We start from the raw sequence: 18,974 nt of genomic DNA on the forward strand, positions 1-18,974 counted from the left end.
CAGAAGGGAACTAGAAATCAGGAAATACAGGCTAAGTTAGGAATGAAATCGATGGGTGCAGCTGTACGCATAAAATGGTATTCGGTGGTAGGGCCATGCGAGATGAATGGAGGAGGATACCTTACCTAGGAGAATAATGCACTGAGCCATGGAGGGTAAGAGGAGTAGAAGGAGACCAAGGTGACGATGGTTAGACTTGATTTTAAGTGACAAAATGTGCAGAGGTGTGGACTTAAACATAGCCACAGGGCTAATTAGAAATAGAGGATTATGGCGGCGTTTAGTTTATATACAGACTTACAGACTGAACGCTAAAAGGCACAACAGTCTATAATGAAAATGTCCAAATACCTCTTTATTATAGCATACCCAGACATGTATAATACAAGAGATCTGGCCTTCAGTAAGAGCATTGTGGGTACCCCTCATAAGCCCACTAGAGAATTTATGTCTCATTGTACTTAAGGATACCAATCAGAGGAATAATTTTATTAGAGATTTTCTCCAACAGCAAGTCCTAAGAATTTAATAGTGTACGCTCTCATTGCTTTATGATTGAAGAAAAACAGGTTTATATCCAAATTTAATGTATATGAAGGTTTGTGAAAAATTATGTAATTTGTTTTTTAGCTTAATAGACAACCGGTTGGAATTAAGCCATATTTCAAGCAATAAACTATCATGCAACATATTCAAGTTCATGATTGCTGGAGCCTGTACAGAAAATATTAGTGCCATCAGCAAAACCTGATAGTCTTCCATTTAACCTAAGGTGACCAATATTATTAATGGAGATCAGAAAAATAAAGTCCTTAGCATAGAACTCTGGGCCACATCAGCTGAGATCACCTTTACATTACTCTGAGTATTATTACATGTTACAAACTGCTCCCTATTAGAGAGGTAATCAATAAACCAATCCAGTGCAGTACCTCTAATGCCTCCTACTTCTAACTTATGTAATACTCTTATTCATAAAAACCAGAACACCTTGAAAGACTAGAGATAGGAAGTTCATATTCACAGGACATGTACTGTACATTAGTATGTTCTGAAGAAATGATTAGCATTTGAAACATGTCCGCCCTCAGGTTCAAGGTCCACATCGATAGCTCGCCGCACCACCACCGACTGGTAAAATGTGGTCGCGTTGTTGCTATAAACCGAAAGTAATGGATCAGTGTGACTTGAGCAGACGTACAAGATGCCTCACAGACGTATGTGAGAACCGTACTGTCAGATGAGTGAGTTTGAAAGAGGGAGCATTATTGGCATAAGAAAACGTGATGCAACCATCCGGGAAATTGCTGCTCGTGTGGGACGAAGTGTATCGGCAGTGCAACGGGTGTGTACAGAATGGTTCATAGAAGGCCTCAGAACAAGACAAGATGGGTCTGGTCGCACCACCCAGACCACCCCCTTCGAGAAGATCGACACCTCATGTGAATGGCATTGCAGGACAGATCCGCTACCTCCTCGGCTCTGGAGCAACTGTGGAACAGTGTAACACATCGTACACTTTTAGGAGTGACAGTCCGTCGCCATTTATTACGGTCTGGGTTACCGGCGCGACGTCCAGTTCTCCGTCTACCTTTGACTAATGTGCATAAACATGCTAGACTGCAATGGTGTACGGAACTACGTCACTGGGTACAGGAATGGCAGCAGATAGTGTTTTCGAACGAATCCGGGTTCTGTTTACTTAAAAATAATGGCCGCATTTTGGTTCACCGTAGACAGGGGGAGAGGCATCACATTGACTGCATTCGCACAAGGCATACAGCGCCAATTCGAGGACTTATGGTGTGGGGTGTTATTGGGTACAACCACAAATCACATTCGGTGCGTGTCCAGGGCACTGTGACCAGTTTGACCTACGTGAATGACACCCTGCGACCCGTAGCCATACCCTTTCTGCACGAGACCCCAGACGCCATATTTCAACAGGTCAAGGCGCGACCACATGTTGCTGTACAAACACGTGCCTTCTTGTTGTAACAGAATGTCAGGCTGTTGTCCTGGCCCGCACGATCACCGGACTTGTCGCCAATCGAAAATGTGTGGGATATGGTGAAAAGACGGGTGCCGCGCTGTGACACAATGTCAACCACTAAAGACGAACTGTGTAACCAGGTGAATGCAGCAAGGATTGCTTTACCCAAGAATGCCATTCGCGCCTTATACGCGTCGATGCCATCACGCATTGAACAAGTAATCAGTGCCCATGTAGGACCAAGAGCCTACTATGCAATGGGACACATGCTGAACCTAGGTGACTGAAATTCTAATCGCCTCTGCAGAACGTACTAATGAACATGTCCTGTGAATATGAACTTGCTATCACTAGTCTTTCAAAGTATTATTTATTTTATGAACATGAGTGTAATTTTATGATTAACTGTGTCAAAAGCTTTTTTAAGAGCTATAAATAAACCAACTCCAAAATTAAATTCTAAATTAAATTCACCTTAAAATTCGTACATATTTCCTGTTTCTTCTCCCCGACCTCTTTTCAAGTATTCCTACTAGGCAGTAGATGAGATTTTGGCCCTGTTTGAAGGCCGGATACTCCACCTGACGCCAACCTTTTGCTCAGGGATGTCTTTGTGGTAGTTGGTAGTGTGGAGTTTTATGTATACTTCAAGAAGTGTATATTAAGAACGAATATAAACCTTCTGTTCCTGAGCTGGAAATATTAACCAAGCGCGTAAAATTTCCCGGGCGAAATAGGAATCGAACTCGGGACCATCTGAACCGAAGGCCGGTACACTAACCATTCAGCTAATGAGCTAGAATTTCCTATTTGACACAATTAACTTTACGTCGCACCGACACTGACAGGTCTTATGGCGACGATGGAAGAGGAAATAGCTAGGGGTCGGAAGGAAGCGGCCGTGGCCTTAACTAAGGTACTGGTGTGAAAATGAGAAACCACGGGAAACCATCTTCAGGGCAGCCGACAGTGGGATTCGAAACAACTATATCCCGAATGCAAGCTCACAGCTGCGCGACCCTATTTCTTAAATAGGAAATGAAAACGAGATTGTATTAGTAAATTATTGTTCAAATACAGCGTCGCTATGTGTTTCTAATACAGCTGTATTGAATGTCTGAAAAAAGTTTTGATATCGATAAATAATTGAGGTATCGAATTATGACTGCTTGCTGTGTCAGTCCAATAACTGCCGGGCTGAGTGGCTCAGACGGTTGAGCGCTGGCCTTCTGGCCCCAACTTGGCAGGTTCGATCCTGGCTCAGTCCGGTGGTATTTGAAGGTGCTCAAATACGTCAGCCTCGTGTCGGTAGATTTACTGGCACGTAAAAGAACTCCTCCGGGACAAAATTCCGGCACCTCGGTGTCTCCGAAAACCGTAAAAGTAGTTAGTGGGACGTAAAGCAGATAGCATTATTATTATTAGAGTCCAATAACTAGGTATGGGTAAATACGGTTGCAGATGGAATGTATGCATGTCTACTCTTTAGACCCATTTACTGATACTGGTCGGTAAAGAGGCGAGATGAAATGATATGGCATGTTTATACGGACTGGTGCCCTTCCTGGTGCCAACCCCAGTTAATGATCTAATGAATATGAAGTAATAATGGTGGGATCTTTAGTTCTGACGCCGTATATGCGACCTAATCATCTCTTACGATGGAGGTCTACCTAAAATGAGTTCTAATGTTGAAGACGACATAAATACCCAGCTCCCAAGCCATAGCAATCAATATATTTAAAAAACTTACTAAAACAGCCTTGTAAAATCCGCTTGTCCGTTCTAACGGACCGATTTATTTCATTTTTATTTCATTCTCTCCGGAATTACCTGCCAGTGAATCATGAAACATTGATAGGTATCTAAGTTCAGCCAACTTAGAGTAATGATAAAATACAATCATTAAATGTTCACTCCGATAATTGCAGGCTAAAGCATACCCTAACCCGCAATACATTCTGTACTTAGCAGGTTGCTAAGCGACTAACACTGTCATTAATATTCTGCTATATGTGAAATTCATCCTTAGTAATGTCATTGCGTGCAGCCATGGTTGATTACTAACTGCTAATCGAGAGAGTTTACACTTACTGTCATCATGGAAGAATACTATTCTCTGCTAGATACTGTTTGATTATCTGACCTTCCCCAGCTTATGAACGTACTCAACAGATGGCAGAACGTTCCTAATAATTTTCATTATACTAAGAGAAAACAGTCTACGTACGTACAGACGGGAAGGTATATACCATTAGTAAACCACGGGGACAAACTCTTCAAAAAGTGGGTAGTCTACTTATCCGAAACAGTATTCATCCATTGCCAATTGTATGTTGCATCATCGCGGGCAAGATCGTTTGAAAATATTAAGATCCAGATACGACCGAATGGTCGAAGCATAGAGAATATTGTATGGAAAGAATTGTATGTATTGAATGTTCATACTACTATTGAAAAGGGCAGGCATAACAATATGACTACGACAGGCATGAATGTATGTTTAGTCCTCAGCCCGAAGGCTGGTTGGATCCTCAACAGCTCCACCATCAGCTGTCGTAGATGGCCTAGGCATGACTGAAGAGGCGTACTAGGGAAATTAGGAGTGAGGTAGTTTCCCGTTGCTTTCCTCACTGAGCCAGAAGTTGCTATTACATATCAGTCTGCCAAGCCCACTGAAATACATGCACCAACCGACCCTATGAGCAATAGTTTCACACCATTCATGGCAGGGACTGGCTGCATAAGGAATGGCATTACTAGCATCGCTCATACCTCAGTCACTTTCATATTGTCAAAGCCAAGTATAAGACAGAGACAGATCAATGAAAGTAATTTTTTTTTTTTTTTTGCTAGTTGCTTTACGTCGCACCGACACAGATAGGTCTTATGGCGACGATGGGACAGGGAAGGGATAGGAGTGGGAGGGAAGCGGCCGTGGCCTTAATTATGGTACAGCCCCAGCATTTGCCTGGTGTGAAAATGGGAAACCACGGGAAACCATTTTCAGGGCTGCCGACAGTGGGGTTCGAACCTACTATCTCCCGAATACTGGATACCGGCCGCACTTAAATGAAAGTAACAAAATTGCTCTAGCCTATACCAGAAGACATAGAGCACTGTAAACACTAGGTCCCACCAGCAAAGGCAGCGCATAGCAAGACGAAATATCTGACCTATTTATAAGTCACGCTGCGGAGCAGCACAGATCCACTAGTTAGCTAATGAAAGTTAACATCCCTGACCGGACAGGGAATCGAGCCTGAACACTTTGGATCAGAGGCCAGCATGCTAACCAGTTAACCATGGAACCGAATGAAAATTAAATGTGTGATGGTGAATGAAACTGGGTAAGGATGTGAAAGGAATCGGCTGTGGCCTGTGAATAGGAACTATTTTGGCATTTTCTTTGAACGGAAAATGGGAAACTAGTGATAACCATGCCACACAGGTCGGTTCATTTACATTGCAAATAAAAAACGTAGGTAAGATAAGGGTTATTCTGCCCGAAGGCAGTCCGAACCTCCGCAGAGGTGTTCCTGAGCCGGAGTTCACGTGCGGTAGGGTGGCCAGTTCCTTTCCGCTCCTCCATTCCCTTACCCCCCACCAACAGTGCGTGGCAACCCATCCAACTCCTCACCACGCCCAATGTTGCTTAACTTCGGAGATCTCACGGGATCCGGTGTTTCAACACGGCTACGGCCGTTGGCATAAAAAAGGTAATGCATAATAAATGTATACGACATATATTACTAATAAGGTCTGCTTGGACGAGGTGGTTCCCACAGAGGAACATGTGTTCAATTTTACCTATCAGGAGTCGATAAATTTGGAAACGAGACTTCCACTTCTCAAGGAGAAAATGGCCATGGGGCTCCCTCAACCAGCATTGCCAAACCGTACGGTTTGAACCGCACATTCAAGGTTTACAACTCTCGATGTGTTTGAACTTAATCTATACCGCCTTGAAAGCAGCTTAGAAAGTACATCTCCTATGGATTAAAGGCCACGCTGGCATAACGATGAACGAGATACTAGACCAGCTAGCGAAAGAAGCTACAACATGTGAACTCCGCCTTTACAAACAGTTACCCTATTCTGATGTCCTCCCCAGAATCAGACAACATGTCTACAGTGAATGGTCTGAGTACTGGAAAATGTCACAACTTACAAGAGGAAAGCACTATGCTAAAATTCAGCCCACAATAACAACGCAAATCTGGTTTTAAAATATGGAACTAACTCGCAGACACCTTTCATCTTTAATAAGAATGCGTTTGGGTCGTGGATGCTATCCGAGTCATCTACACAGGGCCAAGGTCTTAGACACCCCTCACTACCCAGAAAACCCTGGAGGAATAGCCGACACGTATCATACTCTCGTGTAAGAAGTACTCCCAGCAGCAGAAACATCTGTACTCTTCGTTAGTGAAGTTAAATACCCCACTGCCAAACTTCAATTGCCATCCTGTTATCAAACCTTACTCCACAATTGTACCGGGCGGTACACCTCCACGCCGCTAATTCAAATATTGCGCCAGTTGAAACCTCTCTACAGGAGAAACTCTGAACTTTAAAATCGGTATTAAATCAAAGGTTTCACGGAAGATGTCTCTACTGTAAATTTTGAAGTGTTTTGAACTATGTCTATTTCGATTTGTATTTGTTTGCTCTGTAGCAAGAAGTGTGGACATTCTCTTCTAGATGGCACTACTTAAGAACGATAATTGTGCACCCTAGTGCGAAGTGAAGGAACTGTTTTTTTGGAAGAAATTAGGTATTCATAAGTTTGTTCTTTGTTAAATTTCTTTCATTCTTTTTTTGGGTTGGCAGTATAACCGTTCTCTTTCTGCCAGTTTTGAATTTGACCAATGAGTAATTTCTGTAATTAATTTTCTACCAATCCTAGATGTCTTCTTCAGTTTTGACTTGTAATCTTTAGCCGACCAATAAAAGTTTATAGGCGGGTTGTTATCATTCATGAAAGGTCTCGAATGTTCCACGAGGGTATATAAACTGCTGATTTTCTTGTCTCGGGGCCACATCAGTAACATCTTTCGCAGTGTGTGAACATATATAGCAGGGGGCGGGAAGCGCCTCTTTCTCCAAGCAGCGGTTCACCTACAAGGTAATGGCCTGTTAACATCTTTATGTCTTGCTAGCTCAGCAGTTTTAACCCCCGGGGGGGGGGGAAGGTTCGAATCCTTTTTAATGTAAACCTTACTGTATTCATGTAAATTAGCCGCAAGTTGGGATAGAGAGTGCTTAACCCTCTCGAACTCCCCTTCATTTTGAATTTGAGGTGACTATGTTTTCGTAACCATTTTTCTCTTCCTTCTTAAAGTCTTAAACTTATTTGCCAACTAGTCACCTCCCTAGTATGGGATTAGCCCCTGTATAACTGGCCGAGTGCCACCTAGGTTTTAAGAAGTTTCATGTGGGAGTACAAGCTACGCCTCCAGTCAATTTGTTTTTTGGGATATTTAATTAACCCAGTATTTGTTTTCTTCATGTGAAGGCCCTGCAGGTTGGGTACTAGGTACCCCTGTTTCACGGTATGTGTGCCTTAAGGGCAGTTAGGAATAAAGGTTGTTGTAGCCTTTGACAGGCTGGTAAAATTGAGAGCGGGTCTGCTCTTTTCATCTTAACATTGTAATTAGGAGCAAGTGCTCCTTGTACTTAGGGGTTTTCTGCCCTGTAATTATTGTGGTGGTGAGCTGAGAGCTCATAAATTAACCTTGGAGCTCTGTAAATTCTTAACATGCTACTTGGTACCTGTTACATCTTTGTTATTTGTTGTCATTTGTTGATTTCGAAAAGAAAATATAACCTTTGTTAAAGTTTTAAATTAACTTTAATTTCGTAAGTTGAGACTTATTCCCGCCCGCACCTTCTTTCACCTCTAACTACCACGGAAAACTCCGTAACAACAATAATGCGCTGTAATTTGCCAATGTTTATCAGACTGTAGTATTAATTTATAAGTTATGAATTTTTTCGTCCGCCTCTGTGGTGTAGTGTTTAGTGTGATTGGCTGCCACCCCTAGAGGCCCGGGTTCGATTCGCGCCTCTGCCGCGAAATTTGAAAGGGCTGGAACGGGGTCCACTCAATTTCGGGAGGTCAACTGAGTAGAGGTGGGTTCAATTTCCACTTCAGGCATCCTGGAAGTAGTTTTCCGTGGTTTCCCACTTCTCCTCCAGGCAAAAGTCTGGATGGTACCTAACTTAAGGTCACGGCCGCTTCCTTCCCTCTACCTTGTCTATCCCTTCCAATCTTCCCCCCTCCCTATAAGGCCCCTGTTCAGCGTAGCATGTGAGGTCGCCTGGGCGAGGTACTGGTCATCCTCCCCAGTTGTATCCCCGACCCAGAGTCTGAAGCTCTAGAACATTGCCCTTGAGGCGGCAGAGGTGGGATCCCTCGCTGAGTCCGAGGGAAGAACCGACCCTGGAGGGTAAACCGATAAAGAAGGAGAAGACTTTTTTCAACCACGAAATGTATGTATCATAAATGTATGCTCTCTTAATCTATAAATGCTGGCCGCATGGTTTTCCGAGAACTAAAGCCATTAGTAGTAATTAAAAAAACCCATACATGGTGTACGGTTCGAATGTAAAACCGTACGCGTTACATACTGTTGTGCGAAACCTTTAAATGAACATTTCTGATTATTGGAAATGTTCAGATTGTTTAATGCAAACTTATTTTCTCTCCTCTTTGAACATACCTCATACCTGCACATGTATGACGTGGCCTCCATTTCGCCAGAGGACTCCCAGGCTTTTAATTATATGATTCACCTTGAAATAGTTTCAGATCAGCCAATGAAGCACCTGAAAAATCTGGCACTTGGGAATTTTCTGTCTGCATCTCGTAGCCGTATATTTGTTCACAGTTGCGCTTTTGAATGTGCCCACACTGAACTCCGTCTATCGTTTCTTAACCAGTGTGAAGTGTGGTGTAGCATCAAATATGTAACAGAGCAGCGTCTAGTTGTAAATCTTATGTCAGGATGAGTGGCTCAGACGGTTGAGGATCTGGCCTTGTGACTCCAACTCGGCAGGTTCAATCCTGGCTCAGTCCGGTGGTATTTGAAGGTGCTTAAATATGTGAGCCTCGTGTAGCTAGATTCACTGACATGTAAAATAACTCCTGTGGGACTAAATTCCGGCACCTCGGCCTCTCCGAAAACCGTAAAAGTAGTTAGTGGGGTGTAAAGCAAATACCATTTATTAACTGAAACATATTTTTAACGTGAATTGGTCAAACTTGTGAATAATATTTTGATGTACAAACAAATTATTTTGCGTGGTCCATAAAGGTTACCTACCTTCCTTGCCTAACAGCAATTAGCATGAGATCTGTCCCTTGGGTCGTTACGGGCTCTTCGTTACTTGCTGAGGTAAGGGCGGGTTTCATTTTATCTACTCTAGCTACTTGATTGAAATATCAAATCAAGAAATTCTGCGTTTATTAAATAAATAACGAGGAAGATTTTAGAAATCATAATTATAAATTGAACTCATCTTGTCCAATCAACGCAACAATAATTACAACGCATAGGAGTGTTATGCTGGTTTGAGACTTTGACTTAACTGCCTGATGGGCATCCTTACTAGAAACCATTGTCACAAGTTAAGAGCTATTTGCTTTACGTCGCACCGACACAGATATGTCTTTTGGCGACGATGGGACAGGGAAGGGCTAGGAGTGGGAAGGAAGCGGCCGTGGCCTTAATTAAGGTACAACACCAGCATTTCTCTGGTGTGAAAATGGGAAACCACGGAAAACCATCTTCAGGACTACCGACAGTGGGGTTCGAACCTACCATCTCCCGAATACTGGATACTGGCCGCACTTAAGCGACTGCAGCTATCGAGCTCGGTACAAGTTAAGAATGAGGAAAAGAAAGACTGGAAATACTTAAATTCGGCTTCCATATGAGACTACATGTACCATCATAGTGATTCGTGATGGTCCAGCCCTCGTAACACGAACTCTGGACTCTTGGTATAATTAAGGCAGTCCAATCGGTGTGTGTCACACAGTGGTTGTACGGCATGGGCCCTTAATTGAATCGATGTGACCTGCAACTATGTCATGGCCGACATCTAACCTAATTTACTTTAAAGTCATTGTGGATGATGACCGCAAGGAAAATGATGCTATGATGGCATATGGCCTTAATCTAAGTCACTGAGGTTGATGACCCCATGACCATTGAAGTTTCTAAGCCGAAGGTTAAACATAATTAAGTTACATCGGTTGGTGCCCAAGGTTTCCACTTTTACTAATCCCAGCACATTCAATGCTCAATTAATCAAAGTCAAATAATACAACAACAACAACAACAATGCTCACAATACTTTGCGGCAGTTAAATCCATTATCTTCGGACATGTCCCCTTAAGCGTTACGTTAATAATTGAACTTTCCCAGCAAAATAAACTAAGATTCCCAGAATACACCTTCAAGTGATTCACTTGGCTTTAAGTTATTACACAAATACGATTTCCACTGAGTTTAATAATTTAATAAATTTAAATGATTTATAAATCTTGTACCGGGCGGTACACCTCTACACCGTTTATTTAAAAGTTGCGCCAGTTGAAACTCCTCTTCTGGAGGAAGGTTGAACTTTATCTATTCTATTAATTCTCTACTTTCTCAGAAGATGTCACCACGTGGAAAATTTTTGAGTTTGTGAACTGTGTCATTTTTGATGTGTCTTTGTTTCGCTTGAAGTAAGAAGTGTGAACTTTCTCTTCTAGAGGACACTACTGAAGATCAACAATAGTGCGACCTAGTGCGGAGTTAAAGAACTATTTTGTTGGAGAAATTTTTATTTCAAGAGTTTGTTCTTTGTTAAATTTCCTTCTGTCATTGTTTAAGTTGGCTGTATACCCCTCTTTTTCCCCTTAGTTTGGATCTAGCCAATCCCGAATTTCTTTAATTAATGTTCCACCAATAATGTGTTTCTTTTTCCTCTATGTAGGGGTTTCTTTTCCCGAACCAATAAAAACTTTGAGGGAGGGTGTTTTATTTCCCCTAACGCCTAGAATCTTCCGCGAGAGGATATAAACTGCTGATTTTGGGGTCTCCGGGCCACTTCTGTTCCATCTTTCAGTGTATTAAGTACATAGCAGGAGGCGGGAAGCGCCTCTTTCTTCTTCAGCCGTTCAACACCAGGTAATGGCCTTTTAATAACTTCTTTTCTTGCTAGGTCGGCAGTTTAACACTCGCGGCGGGTTCGAAGCATTTCCATCATGTAACCTTTTCCTAAAATGTAATTACTATTTTCATCTTTTTCTTGTAAGGCTACATATTGGGATAGAGAGTGCTAACCCTCTCGAGCTCCCACTCACATTTGTTTTGAGGTGAACTTATTTTCTCAAACTATTCTTCGTTTATGTAATGTAAAGTGTTCTTCTCTAAGTCACCTCTGTAGTATGGGATTAGCCCTTGCGTTAGCGGCCCAGAGCCAGATTAGGTTTGAAAAAAAAAAACAAAGTGTATTAGGAGTGCAAGATCGCCTCCTCTCAAATTGTTATTTTAGAGGTCATGTAATCAACCTTCTTTTCATGTAATAGACCTCTGTAGGTTGGGTATTTTACCCCTGTGAACACGTCCTTAGAGGACAGCTTGAAGGTAGAGTTTGGTTTGGCCTTTGAGAGGCTTAAATTTCAAGAGCGGATCGCTCTTTTGAAAATGGAGTGTCATATGCCTCGTGGAGGCTTTTCTGTGTAATTCGGAGCCAGGGGCTCCTAGGGATGAATGGGGTTTTCTGCCCCTCTGTTAAAACTTGTGTTTGTGGTAAAACTGAGCTGATCGCTGAAGTCAGGGCGTGAAGCCCAAAACCTGTAAATATTGTAACTCCCCTTGTTTTGCTACATTGTACCTGCCATGTCTGTTATTGCTTTGTTTTTGAAAAGAAAATATAACCTAGTTAAATTTTAAATTACTTTTACATTAACTTTGATTCCGTAGTTTGAAACCCATTCACGCCCGCACCTTCTTACGCCTCTACCTACCGCTAAAACACGGTAACAAGTGGTAGCAGAGCGTGGTTGAATGGGTCTCAATTTAGCCCCTTTTGACGGCTAAACATTGCTTTAATTCGAACTCTAACAATTTTCTCAGTTGCTGGAATTTTTTGAGTTTTTCAAAATTGTTCTGTCATCATGCCCGGCCCTCGCGATGTTCTCCTCCTTAACTACTTGCGCAAAGAGGAGTTGATATATGAGTTAACTATCAGAAACGTTCAATCTGGAGGCACGGTTGCAATAGACACTAACAAGCTTAGAGAGTCCCTTGATTTGCCCATTTCCATCCCCAATTTGGGAGAGAAAGAAATTGATGACTCTCTTTCCACGATCGTCGAGAATATTACTGGGCTAGCATCGGTAGTCAGCTTTTTTGATGAAAACGATCCATCTCCTAATCAAATTAAGCGTGTGCAAGGCAGGCTGTATCACTTTGCAAATAGAGTTAATGATCTGTTGTCTCTAAAGGTGAATGACGTTCAGAGGAAGCAAGCTAATACGCTCCTTGAAACTATTTCTGAATTGTCTAATAAGGTCACTCAATTGCTAACCGGCGAAGCTCCTCCCAAAACTGATCAACCCGCCACGGTGAATGTAGGTAACGAGGAAGAGCCTCCTCAGGGAGAAGTCAATAGGATAACCGTTGCTGCTCAAACTATCTCTGCCCCATCGAACAACGAATCTGAACGCCGTGCGTCATTGAGTAACATCCGCTCTGAATTAACTTCTTTGCCATTGAAACCTTTAACGACTATGTCACCTGGGTTCAGCAGCTTGCCTCATCCATTGGCAATGTTGCTTAGAGGTATCTCTAAGTTTTCCGTCAACACCACCAGTGACGTAATTTCATTTTTAAGATTTCTAGTGGAATTTCAGGATCATGCCCTTGTGTTTTCTCTTTCCCCATGTCAAATTTTGCAAATTATCTATCCTTATGCTATTGGTGTTCTATCTGACAAAATAGTTAGAGCCATCGCTGAGCAATCTTCTATTGAGGATTTCCATGCCCATTTGCTAGCTAACTTCATCCCGGCTAGGGCCAGGTCCTCCCTTATTCAGAAATACTATTATCGGGTACAGCGCTTGGATGAAAACCTGGCAGACTTCATCCAAGATATTAAGTTTTATACTAGGGTGTTTGCTCTTCACTTCCCTGAGGATCAAATTGTACAAGCTATTGTGGAAGGTATTTCACCATCCTATAGGTCATATTTGTGTTTCGCGGCGTGCCCGCAAACGTTCTCGGAACTTGAAGCATTGGCAGTCTCAGCGGAAGGAGTTAGATACGCCGATTCTTTGCGTGTCGCGAAAGAACCCCCGCCTTCCTTTAGTAACACTCGGCCTCCACCTCGCCGACCAGTCAATCCCCGTAAATGTTATGCTTGCGGGTCGCCTGACCATCTGCGGAATAAGTGTCCTCTGATCAAGTCAAGTGGGACAAGGAATGGAGCAGGGTCATCACAAGGCTGTTTTAAGTGTGGGGCCTTCTCACATATCGCCAAGAATTGCCTAAACTCAAATAGTACCCCCTCCTGCTCAACTTCTGGTGCAAATTCCAGCTATGCCAATAATAAAAAGTGACTAGTGGCGTCGGCTGAGCCGACTAATCCATCTTCCCGAGACTCAGCCCCTAGTAAACAGGTTGTAAATGCAGAGATCGACCAGCCTTCAAATTCATCTTTTGAATGCCCTAAAGAGTGTCTTAGGATTGCGGCGGATACCCCCGCACCTGTTCCTTTTCTTAAGATTGAGTTAAATAACGAGCCTATAACAGCTCTCTTAGATTCAGGCAGTGTTTGTTCCATTATTTCGGCTGATTGGTATTCTAAATTGAAATCTGTTTGTAAACTCCCTGACTATGACTCATCTCCTGTTAAATATGTTTCGGCTAATTCATCTCCATTAGAAATTCTAGGTTCCTTACATGTCAAAATTCGGGTTTTTAAATTTACATGGAAGATCAAATTGTTTGTGGCCAAGCGTTTGTCTTGCCCCATCATATTGGGAGCGGACTTCATTTCTCACACTGGTCTTGTGCTCGATCTCCAGAGTAGGTCGTGCACATTCAAATTTGCGTCCAATTGTAGAATTCCCTTGTTAAAGTGTAATTCTGTATCATGTTCATCTATTTCGCCTACCCAGGATGAGATGTTGTTAGACCTTAGACATCTACCTGAGGAGCAGGCTGATAGTATTCGGAAATTGTGTCAGTCGTTTCCCGAGGTGTTCTCTGATACTCTTGGTGTTACTGACCTTATTGAATACAAAATTGAGGTCACGGATTCAATTCCTGTCCGTTTTCCACCGTATAGGCTATCTCCACCTAAAATGAAGGCTCTGAAAGAAATCATCGATCAGATGTTGAAGGATGGTATTATTAGGCCCTCTAAGTCAGCGTATTCTTCGCCTATTTTTCTAGTCCCGAAACCCCAAGGAGGCTTCAGGCCTGTCATTGATTACAGGGCTCTCAATCGGAAGGTGGTGTTGCAATCTGTGCCCCTTCCCGACCTTCATTCTTGCTTTTCATGGTTTCCTAAGGCCAAGTTCTTCACCATCTTGGACTTGAATCAGGCCTATAATCAAATTCCCCTTGCCGAAGAGTCTAAACATCTTACAGCGTTTGCCACGGACTGGAATTTATATGAATACAACCGCGTGCCTTTCGGGCTCCCCACGGGGGCAGCTGTGCTCACTAGGCTACTAGATAGGGTCTTTTCCGACATCAAATTTGAGTACTTATATCACTACTTGGATGATGTCGTCGTATTTTCCGAAACCTTTGAAGAACATCTAGATCATTTGCGAGAAGTTCTCAATCGCCTTCGTAAGGCTGGGTTAACTGTTAAGTTGTCCAAGGTTGCCTTTGCTAAGCCCTCTATGTCATTCCTAGGGCATATTGTGTCACCTGATGGTGTAGCAGTCGATCATTCTAGAACACAGGCCATCCGTGATTTTAAACCTCCCAAGGACATTAAAGGTATCGCCAGGTTCATTGGCATGGTGAATTTCTTCAGGAAGTTCATTCCTAATTTTGCTAATAGAGCGGCGCCCTTAAACCTTCTTCGTAGGAAAGGCATCAAATTCGAGTGGGGACCTTCTCAACAAGCCGCTTTTGAAGATCTGAAATTAGCTCTCTGTAATGCCCCTGTACTTGCTATGCCTGATTTCTCGAAGAAATTCATCGTCCAAACCGACGCATCGTCGTCAGCAGTGGCTGCAGTTCTTCTTCAAGAGACTGAACTAGGGAGGCGACCCATCGCCTATGCGTCTAGGACATTGTCAGCTCAAGAAGCAAAGTACTCCATATATGAGCTTGAAGGTTTGGCAGTCTTATTCGCCTTAGAAAAGTTCCGTCTCTATCTGGAACACGTCAAATTCGATCTGGAGACAGATAATCAAGCCTTAAGCTGGGTCTTAGGTAGGCCGCGTCGTACAGGTCGTATAGCCCGTTGGGCCATCCGTATTTCTGCCTTCCAATTCGATGTACGGCATATCAGAGGTACTGAAAATGTTGTCGCCGATGGACTCAGCCGTATGTTTCATAACGACGTAGAGACCCACGAACCGGTCGACAGTTCATCACCTTCCGAGTCCATACTATCTGGTGTTAATGCCATCTTAACAGATGCTCCCATGCTTTTTAGGGATATTGAGAAATACCAACGTGAAGATCCGACGCTGGCTCCGATAATGGAAACCCTTTCTTCTGGGGAACATGCTGTCCCTTATGTTCTAAGGAATGGTGTTCTATGTTGCCCTTCGAGGCATGATAAGTTGATGAAAGTTGTTGTTCCAGCGGTTCTTGTACCTATGATCTTCAAATACTATCATGAGACCCCATTGGGGGGGCATCTTGGAATCTTTAAAACTCGTGAAAAGATTCGTGAAATGTTCATATGGAAAGGTATGGACGGTGAAATTCGGGAACTTGTAAAAGCTTGTAAATCTTGTTTGATCAGTAAACCCACCATGTCCACTAAAGTAGGCCTTTTGTCTTCTCATCAAGCGTCGCGCCCCATGGAACGCCTGTATATCGATTATGTGGGACCCTTCCCCCAGTCAAAGGGTAATGCCAACAAGTTCATCTTTGTGTGTGTAGATGGTTTTACAAGATTTTCTTGGTTATTTCCGACTAAGCTGGCTACCGCTCAGTCCACCATTACTTGCCTAAATTCTATTTTTGCTTCTTTTGGTCCGTGCCAATATATTGTATCTGATAATGCTAAGGCTTTTACATCTAATCTGTTTCGTAAATTCTGTTTTGACTTGTCCATCTCTCATGTAACTACATCTGCTTATTACCCTCAACCATCTCTGGCTGAACGGGTTAACCGTAATCTCAGGTCCGCACTTATTGCCTATCATCATGAAGATCATTCTAGGTGGGACACGTCCCTGCATTGGTTAGCTTTTGCTTTGAATTCGGCGGTTCATGAATCTCACAAATTTACTCCAGCTTCTTTGATGTTTAAGTTCGTTCCCAACACGCCGCTCTCTAACCTCTGGTCTCTGAATGACATTCTGCCCGAGACAATAGATCCGGACAACATTAAAGATCTTTGGAAGAAGGCTAAAGCCAATCTTAAAGTGTCTCATGAAAAGGTTAGGGAAAGGTATGATCGTGGACGGAGACCCACCCCTTTGAAGGTAGGCGACCAGGTTATGGTCAAAAATTTTGTTCCCGCGGGCAAGCTTGCCCCCAGATTTCATGGGCCTTGTATCATTCTCGATTTTCTTACGCCGGTTACCTTATTGCTAAGTAATCCAGCCACCGAGAGGATATTTAGAGTTCACCTGTCCCAGGTGAAACCGGTGTAATTTCTGTGTTAACTTGCTTCATATTATTTTGAAAGGATATGAAGGTTATATTTTTTTTTTGAGTTTCACTTTAAGGCATTCTGCCCCTTCTGTAATATTTTGGTTTTAGATGTAAGCCTTGTGTAAAACCTGCCCCGACCCATTAAACTGCCATCCTGTTCTTGCCACGGCCATTACCACGCTCCCGTCTCCTGCTCCACCCTACACAGTGGCTTAACGAATACCATGAATATCTGCACGCCGCTGGCCCCTCACTCTCTCTACAAGCCTGTACCCTCAAAGAAAATGATTGTCCAACACAATTCTGCCGCCTAGCTTTAATGTTTCAGCGCCCCCGCAGCCGCGCAGCGCCGTGCAGCGACTGGGGAGGGGGATGGGCCCCCTCCTCTCCAGCGAGGACGACATGTGCAAGGCGAGCCGGAGCTCACCTCCCGGCCAAGGCTGATGTGCGGCGCACGACCTGCTACATGCCCGCAGCCTGTATCTGTTCACCGCGGGCGCGGCGGACTTCAACACCTCTGCTCCCCTCATATTGCGGGCGAGCGGTATCTTAGGGTACTTGAGGGGTCCGAGCGGCCTCCGTTGGACGCAAGCTGCAACGGCCGGTCCGGCCATTCGACTCAATCTACATCAACTATATGGACAGTCACCATAAGCAATAACTACACTTGGGCATTCAACTACAATATTTGGTGGACATTGCAAAATTTTTCTTCACCTTTAAGTATTAAAAGTTTATCTTCAGAAATTCAAATTCTACAAACATAAAGACTTTCATTCACCTGCAACAACAACATTTTGAAACTGAATTAAGAAATCTTGTAAATGCTTCTGCTATCTATCTTCGTATCAACATCATTACTTGGACTTTGTTTCAAACTGATTTCATGTGTCACCCCTGGAGGAACTTTTGGGGGGGGAGGTCTGTACCGGGCGGTACACCTCTACACCGTTTATTTAAAAGTTGCGCCAGTTGAAACTCCTCTTCTGGAGGAAGGTTGAACTTTATCTATTCTATTAATTCTCTACTTTCTCAGAAGATGTCACCACGTGGAAAATTTTTGAGTTTGTGAACTGTGTCATTTTTGATGTGTCTTTGTTTCGCTTGAAGTAAGAAGTGTGAACTTTCTCTTCTAGAGGACACTACTGAAGATCAACAATAGTGCGACCTAGTGCGGAGTTAAAGAACTATTTTGTTGGAGAAATTTTTATTTCAAGAGTTTGTTCTTTGTTAAATTTCCTTCTGTCATTGTTTAAGTTGGCTGTATACCCCTCTTTTTCCCCTTAGTTTGGATCTAGCCAATCCCGAATTTCTTTAATTAATGTTCCACCAATAATGTGTTTCTTTTTCCTCTATGTAGGGGTTTCTTTTCCCGAACCAATAAAAACTTTGAGGGAGGGTGTTTTATTTCCCCTAACGCCTAGAATCTTCCGCGAGAGGATATAAACTGCTGATTTTGGGGTCTCCGGGCCACTTCTGTTCCATCTTTCAGTGTATTAAGTACATAGCAGGAGGCGGGAAGCGCCTCTTTCTTCTTCAGCCGTTCAACACCAGGTAATGGCCTTTTAATAACTTCTTTTCTTGCTAGGTCGGCAGTTTAACACTCGCGGCGGGTTCGAAGCATTTCCATCATGTAACCTTTTCCTAAAATGTAATTACTATTTTCATCTTTTTCTTGTAAGGCTACATATTGGGATAGAGAGTGCTAACCCTCTCGAGCTCCCACTCACATTTGTTTTGAGGTGAACTTATTTTCTCAAACTATTCTTCGTTTATGTAATGTAAAGTGTTCTTCTCTAAGTCACCTCTGTAGTATGGGATTAGCCCTTGCGTTAGCGGCCCAGAGCCAGATTAGGTTTAAAAAAAAAACAAAGTGTATTAGGAGTGCAAGATCGCCTCCTCTCAAATTGTTATTTTAGAGGTCATGTAATCAACCTTCTTTTCATGTAATAGACCTCTGTAGGTTGGGTATTTTACCCCTGTGAACACGTCCTTAGAGGACAGCTTGAAGGTAGAGTTTGGTTTGGCCTTTGAGAGGCTTAAATTTCAAGAGCGGATCGCTCTTTTGAAAATGGAGTGTCATATGCCTCGTGGAGGCTTTTCTGTGTAATTCGGAGCCAGG

This window comes from Anabrus simplex, chromosome 5 (genome assembly GCF_040414725.1).
Source record: "Anabrus simplex isolate iqAnaSimp1 chromosome 5, ASM4041472v1, whole genome shotgun sequence".
In the NCBI taxonomy this organism is placed as follows: domain Eukaryota; kingdom Metazoa; phylum Arthropoda; class Insecta; order Orthoptera; family Tettigoniidae; genus Anabrus; species Anabrus simplex.